This window comes from Panthera tigris, chromosome B2 (genome assembly GCF_018350195.1).
Source record: "Panthera tigris isolate Pti1 chromosome B2, P.tigris_Pti1_mat1.1, whole genome shotgun sequence".
Lineage (NCBI taxonomy): Eukaryota > Metazoa > Chordata > Mammalia > Carnivora > Felidae > Panthera > Panthera tigris.
The window spans coordinates 102,030,737-102,037,347 of record NC_056664.1 but is presented as its reverse complement, the minus strand read 5'-3'; the positions used below and the strand labels follow the sequence as shown (position 1 = coordinate 102,037,347).

At 40.8% G+C, this 6,611-nt stretch overlaps 1 pseudogene; it reads left to right on the top strand.

The window, feature by feature from the left end:
• The first annotated feature begins 6,191 nt into the window (after positions 1-6,191).
• LOC122238932 lies at positions 6,192-6,281 on the top strand (annotated as a pseudogene).
• The last annotated feature ends 330 nt before the right edge of the window (positions 6,282-6,611 follow it).

The following is a 6,611-nucleotide window of genomic DNA, read 5'->3' as shown; positions in this document are numbered from 1 at the left end:
AAGTTCATGGAACTCAGTAACTATGAGGACATGGGAGACCACGCCCTCTAGGTGGTCCATGACCGGCTGTGTTCCTCGAATGATGTGGCCATCCTGAAGGTGTCAAAGGCACACAGCTGCAGCGGACAGGAAGAAGCCAGGGCAGGCATATGGGACCATCTTCATAAGCTGCTCACTGCTCTCCCAACTCTTCTTCAGGCTGCTGCCTGGCATCATCCTCAAATGTACTGGCAGAAACGGAAGATGGATCCATGGAACAGGCAGCCTGGGAGCTCCTGAGAACCCCCTTTATCACCACCACTTCAAAGCCTTTCATAAATGACAGAGGACAAGTGACAGGTGGCTCCAGCACGTCCCCGTGCCACAGCAGGTGAACGTGTGTCACAGAAGAGGAGTGGACTTAGTTTACACAGAACACTGAAGAGTGACTGGAATAACAAAGCAGTTTTGAAGCAGAATTCACATGGTCCCTTTATTTTTAGGCAACTTCGGATGACAAATGGTGGCACACACACATTTTCAGCCCTGCAATCACTTCAGAGGAACCCCTTCCTCTTATCGGCCAACTGAACTCATCTGGAAGCAGCCCACCGAGGCACGAGCAGGACTCCCTGCAACGGCTACTTCAACCTGACAAGTCTCCCTACTGCTTTTGTTTGTTTTTATTTTTAATACTGGAAACATTAAGGAGCTGAAGAACTTTGGCTGCTGACCACTGGACTCCCCTTACTCATTAACTAGGTTCCTCTCCACTTCTGGCTCAGCACTTCGAATTTGGCATCCATGCAGCGACTTCCCCTGGGGAAGGACGACTGGGATGGGACAGGTTCTGGGAAACTCTTCATGAGGACCTCTGAATTCTGTCCCTTGAAGGTACAGAGAGCTCTGCCAATCCCAAGGCCACTTCCCAATTACTAACTCTGCTGTGTGTGATGCTTATTTACAGAACAGTTCTTAAAATATTTACTTTTCAGCAAGGGAATGATGGCAGTGTTAGTTCCTAGAGATGAAGACACCATGCCATTTGGGTTGGCTGCCATTCACTTTGGGAAACTTAAGGGAATTATTTGTACAAAGATAGGGCTAGCTAGTAACTGTCCACTGTCCTCAGAGATTAGTTTGAGGTCGCCTTAAATCTGTGACAGATGGTACAGCCTAGGGTTTTAAGGATCATAGAGAACAATAAACATCAAGTATAGAGTTAGTCAGGTCCTTCCCTCAAAAATATTTAAAAAAGAGATAGATAGAGAGAAAAGTTTTTAGTTCAAGGAAATTTAGGTGGTGACCCTCCTTTAGGGTTATTTGATATTGCATTATATTATTAACTAGCAGCAATGCTTTTCTAGCCCATTAGTGTCCTTGGTTGTTTCCATGGAACAAATAATCTGCATAGAGTTAAAGGAAACAGATTATGTGCACGCTTCAGAATAAACTGAGAGAAGGCTCATCCTGGCCATGATTTGTGATTGATGCCAGAGCCTTCCTTACCCAGCACCTTGAGGGCCCAGTGGCGGGAAGAGCTGCAAAGGGTCCACTTCTAATGGATCATTAGACTTCTTCACAATGGTAGGTATGGCCCTTGTGGACAAAGTACCCTCAGTGTCTTAAATTTATCACAATAAGGATTCTAAAGAGAACAAAGTAAAGAGGGAATGGGAGTCCCTTAAAAAGAAATATGAAATCGTTTTTATCCTCCAACCAGTGAATTAAAACCTATTCATATTATAAGCATGTATGATGGATACATACATTAGAGTACACGGTACTCTAGTTTCCACCTGAGGGCGATATTAATTGAGGTACAACAAACTGTACGTAGTCAAAGTATACAACTTGATGAGTTTTGACCTATGTTCTATTCCTTGAATGGGATGAGACTTGTTGAATTTCCTCGGAAAGTTTCTACTGCCTTGGGAATCTCACCGTATGGCACTTAGAAGGTCTCGGGGCAGGGAGGGGGAAGAAGTCAACTGTTATATATGCACAGATCCCAGCATCAGAGCATAAAAGTGACATCCGGAGGGACCTGAAGAGCAAGGAGACCATAAAATCAACCATTCTCTGTAAGCAGCTCTGGGACAGTAGGCAAGAGGAGGGTCCTTTTTCATCTGTATTCTCTTCTTTGCCAACACGGTCCATAGGAAGGTGCCACCTCTCGTCTGGATGGCTGCACTGGGTGGCAGCAAGGGTCACACAAGATGATGGGGTCCCCAACCAATCCACTGGCGGTAGAGTCTCAGTCCAGGGTTCTCAGAGGCCTAAAATTAAACAGATTGAACACACAGCGGGAGGGGAGGCACCGCTCGGAGAAAAGCGCCACGAGTCCGTAGGCATGAGGTTGCCTAGTATGTCACACAGCATCTTTCAAAAACAGCTGCCAACACTCTCGATCCGTTTTTTCCCAAAGGCAACCTTGCGTCTTACCCATTGCGTAATGAGCTCTGTGTCCCCTGGCCTTGAACCGGGGTGCGTCTTTGTGGTTGTCTTATCTAAGAAAGTTCTATAGAAGTGAAGATGTATGACTTCTGAGACAAGATCACAAAAATGTCATTTTCTTTTTTTTTACTATGTTCTTTTGGCATGCTCATTCACAGAACTCAGCCACTATGCTGGGAAAAACACTAAGCAGCCACAGGGAGAGTCTCAAACCATCTTCTCAGAAATAACTTCCTCACAAGGGGAAAAATAAAAGCTATGTAGTGGAGAAACCTGGTAGGCATTACCTTAACCAAGTTCATAAGCCAGTTAACATGATCAGTAATGAGGGAAACAAACACCATGTGTCACCAGGCATAATACACTGAGAAAGACACATCACTTCAGAGGCATTTCTGCAAACAATGAAATCTAGCAACAAGAAATATCAGATAAACACAAAAAGAAAGACGTTCTATAAAATAATTGGCCTGTACTCCTCAAAAATGGCAAGATGCAGACAAAAAAAAAAAAAAAATACAACAACAACAACAACCCAAAACCAGTTTCCGATTAAAGGAGATTAAACAGGCATTTCAGCTAAATGTTATATATGGTCCTGGACTGGATCTTAAACTGGGGCAGGGAGGGAGGAGAATAACTATAAAAATATTACTGGGATAGTTGTAGAAATCTTAACATACACTCTGAATTAGACAATAGCATTACATAACTATTATATCTCCTAACTTTGATAATTCTACTCTAATTATGTAGGGGAATGTCTTAGCCCTCAGGAAATACACACAGGAATGTTTCCAACCTCCTTTTAAATGGTTCAGAAAAAGAAAAATGTATGTGGGAGTAACTAGCAAATCTGGAGAAACGGTAAACCGAAGTTTCTCATCCCATCCTTGCAAATATTCTGAAAGTTTCAAATTATGTCAAAATAAAAAGCTCTTCCCAGGGAAACCCCCCCAAAAGAAGAAAAGGACATACGTGTTTATGTGATGGGGCTGGTTTGGGCACAAGGCAATACTTGCTCCTAGAGGCTTCTCTGAATCCAACAAGCTTACAGGCTGGTTGTGCTTTAGGGAACAATGGGTGACCCTCAGAGAAGGGGCATCAAGTACAAAGGATGTCATGGATTCTGGACAGGGGTCTGGACCAGCAAGGGACTCCCACAGCATAGCGATCAGCCTGTGCAAGCTCTTCCTTTTGTGACACCTTGTGGCAAAAAAGAGCTACTACAGACTTCTCTATTTGCCAGGATTAACCTTTGAGCTCAGTCATCTCCCAGAGTTCTTGAACAATTTGGGGGGAAAGATTTTAAGGAGACATTACGCTTCCTATTAAATATGGCAGGTGAGTTTTCAAACTAGACCGTAGGAAAAAAAAAGACATGTAAGAGTGTTTGTATCCTGAGTTTACCAGGTGATGCCAGTCATACTTCCTAAGCTTTGTATGCTCCTGTGCAACAACTGTGTCAAAAACTAAGCAAGTGCCAAGAAAAGATGATGAAAATACAACTGGGTAAGTTCTCATGAATGGGAAAAATTCAAAACAAAGCTATGTAACAGTCCTTTTGCATCATTCGTGTTCTTGAAAAGTTGCTAGTAACCTGAATTGTTATAATTGAAATCATATTTCCATTGTAATGAGAAGCATTTAAAAGACTATTATATATTATAGCACAACATTTTGAAATGTGAATACTTACAGACTTTTAAAAATTTTTTAATCCAAATTTTCAGTCTCTGAAAAAGTCATGTTCCTGTAAAGGGCAGCATTCCTTCAAAGTTGGATGTTTAAATAGGTAGAGACTAGTGATAAGTCATGTAAGCATGAGAGCAGAAATTCTGTGTTTTAAAATAGTGGACAACATGATAGAAAAAAATGTGTGTATAGCTACTCAGATAATTTATTGGTAAGACAGATAAATCTTTATTACTTTTATTTTTTATATTGCTTCATGTATTATCAAGACTGTTTTGGTTATAAGAGACAGAGATCCAAATCAACTAGTATAAGCAAAAAATAAAAAAATAATAAAGTGAATTTATCGGCTTATACAACTGAAGTATAAACAAAAAATAAAAAAAATAATAAAGTGAATTTATCGGCTCATACAACTGAAGAGTCCAGAGGTAGTTCTAACTCTCAGGCATAGCTAGATATAGAAGCTCAAATATTTCCTTCCTTCCTTCCATCCTTCCCTCCTTTCTTCTTTCCTTTTTTCCTTCCTTCCCTTTCCTTTCCTTCCTTCATTCTTCCCTTCCTCCCTTCCTTCTTTCCTTCATTCCTTCTTTCCCTCCTGTCATCTATCACTTTTCTACTTCCCTCTTTAATTCTCTCAGTTGCTCCTTGTACAAACAGCCTCCTCCTTCGTGCCAGGGAAGACAGCCAAGAGCAGATAGACAAGTCTCTCAATTTGCTCTATCAGCAATGTCTGGGGAAATACTCTGGTCCAATTTGGATCACAAGCAGATGCCTGGGAGGGAAGGAGGGAGGCCATGTGATTCAACCCTTCCAGGATCATGGCCCAAGGTGGGAGGCAGAGTAAGATGTTACAAGGTGTAGTTCCCCTAAAGAACCAGAAAAAAAGGGGAAAATGTGGTACAAAAACCACAGCTATTCTCCCCCATACTTGATAAAGGCAGCTTTTTATAATATAATTCTAATGGACCTAAACATAGCGATATATCAGAAGCTCTTTAAGGTAAATATTGGACAAATGCACAAAGATCTATTATAATACATTTAAAGAAGGTACGGTTTTATAAGAGCCCAAGATTTTTAAAAATCTAATAGAGGTTTGGTTAAACAAATCCTACTTTATTCATGAAATAGTTATGCATTTATTTATATAGAAATGTATTATTGATAGGGAAAACATAAATTTAAAACATTACGCACTTATCAAACAGTATACCAATAGGTTTGTTGGATAAAACCACTTTTGTTTTATAATGTATTTTCTTATGTGCTTACATAGCTTAGTATGCATTTAAAAAGTAGGGCAGTACATGCAACAAAATGTTATTTCAGGCTAGAAAGAGATGAATGATAGATGATTTTCTTTGGCCTGTTTACATTTTTTTATTTTTCTATAGAACCACATATAAAACAAAACTCAAATACTATATAATCCGAAGTTTTATGCATCAACTTTAGTTGCAAGTACTAATCCATTTCAGACTAGCATGAGGCCTGGAGGCAGTCAGTTTCAAGATGGTGGCGACAGGTCTGTGTCAGGCCTCGCTAGCTTACTTAGTTAACTTGGACTCAGCGATTTGGTAAGAAATGATAATTGTGCTGTCAAAAGAGGACCACTGTGGGGCACGTCTGGGGGGGCTCAATTGGTTAAGCATCCGACTTTGGCTCAGGTCATGGTTCATGAGTTCGAGCCCTGTGTGGGGCTCTGTGCTGGAAGCCAGAGCCTGGAGCCTGCTTCAGATTCTGTGCCTCCCTCTTTCTCTGCCCCTCCCCCGTTCTCTCTCTCTCTCTCTCTCTCTCTCTCTCAAAAATAAAAAAAATAAAACATTAAAATTGGAATGAGGGGCGCCTGGGTGGCTCAGTCGGTTAAGCGTCCGACTTCAGCTCAGGTCACGATCTCGCGGTCCGTGAGTTTGAGCCCCGCATCGGGCTCTGGGCTGATGGCTCGGAGCCTGGAGCTTGCTTCCGATTCTGTGTTTCCCTCTCTCTCTGCCCCTCCCCTGTTCATGCTCTGTCTCTCTCTGTCTCAAAAATAAATAAACGTTAAAAAAAAAAAAAAATTAAAAGAAAAAAAATTGGAATGATACAGAGAATACCAGCATGTCCTCTGCACAAGAGTGACACACAATCCTGAAACGTTCCATATTAAAAAAAAAAAAAAAAAATAGCACAGTTCTTTTGTCTAACATGAACACTGATCAAAAATTATAAAGTTGTTATTAAACATCTTTGTAATAATCACATTACATTAAGGGCATCAACATTTTTTCCCAGAATAAGTTCCAAATATTTGGGGATCAAAATTGATAAAACGCACAAAAATTCACATTATAGAAACCATTCTAGGATGATAACTATGATGTTAGCACAATAGACTTGAAAGGATAGATAGTTCAGAAAGAAACAGAAAAGGAAAGAAAGGAGGAAGGGAGAAAAAGGGAAGGAAATTTTGCCAGGCACCAACTAAGTACTTAGGGCAA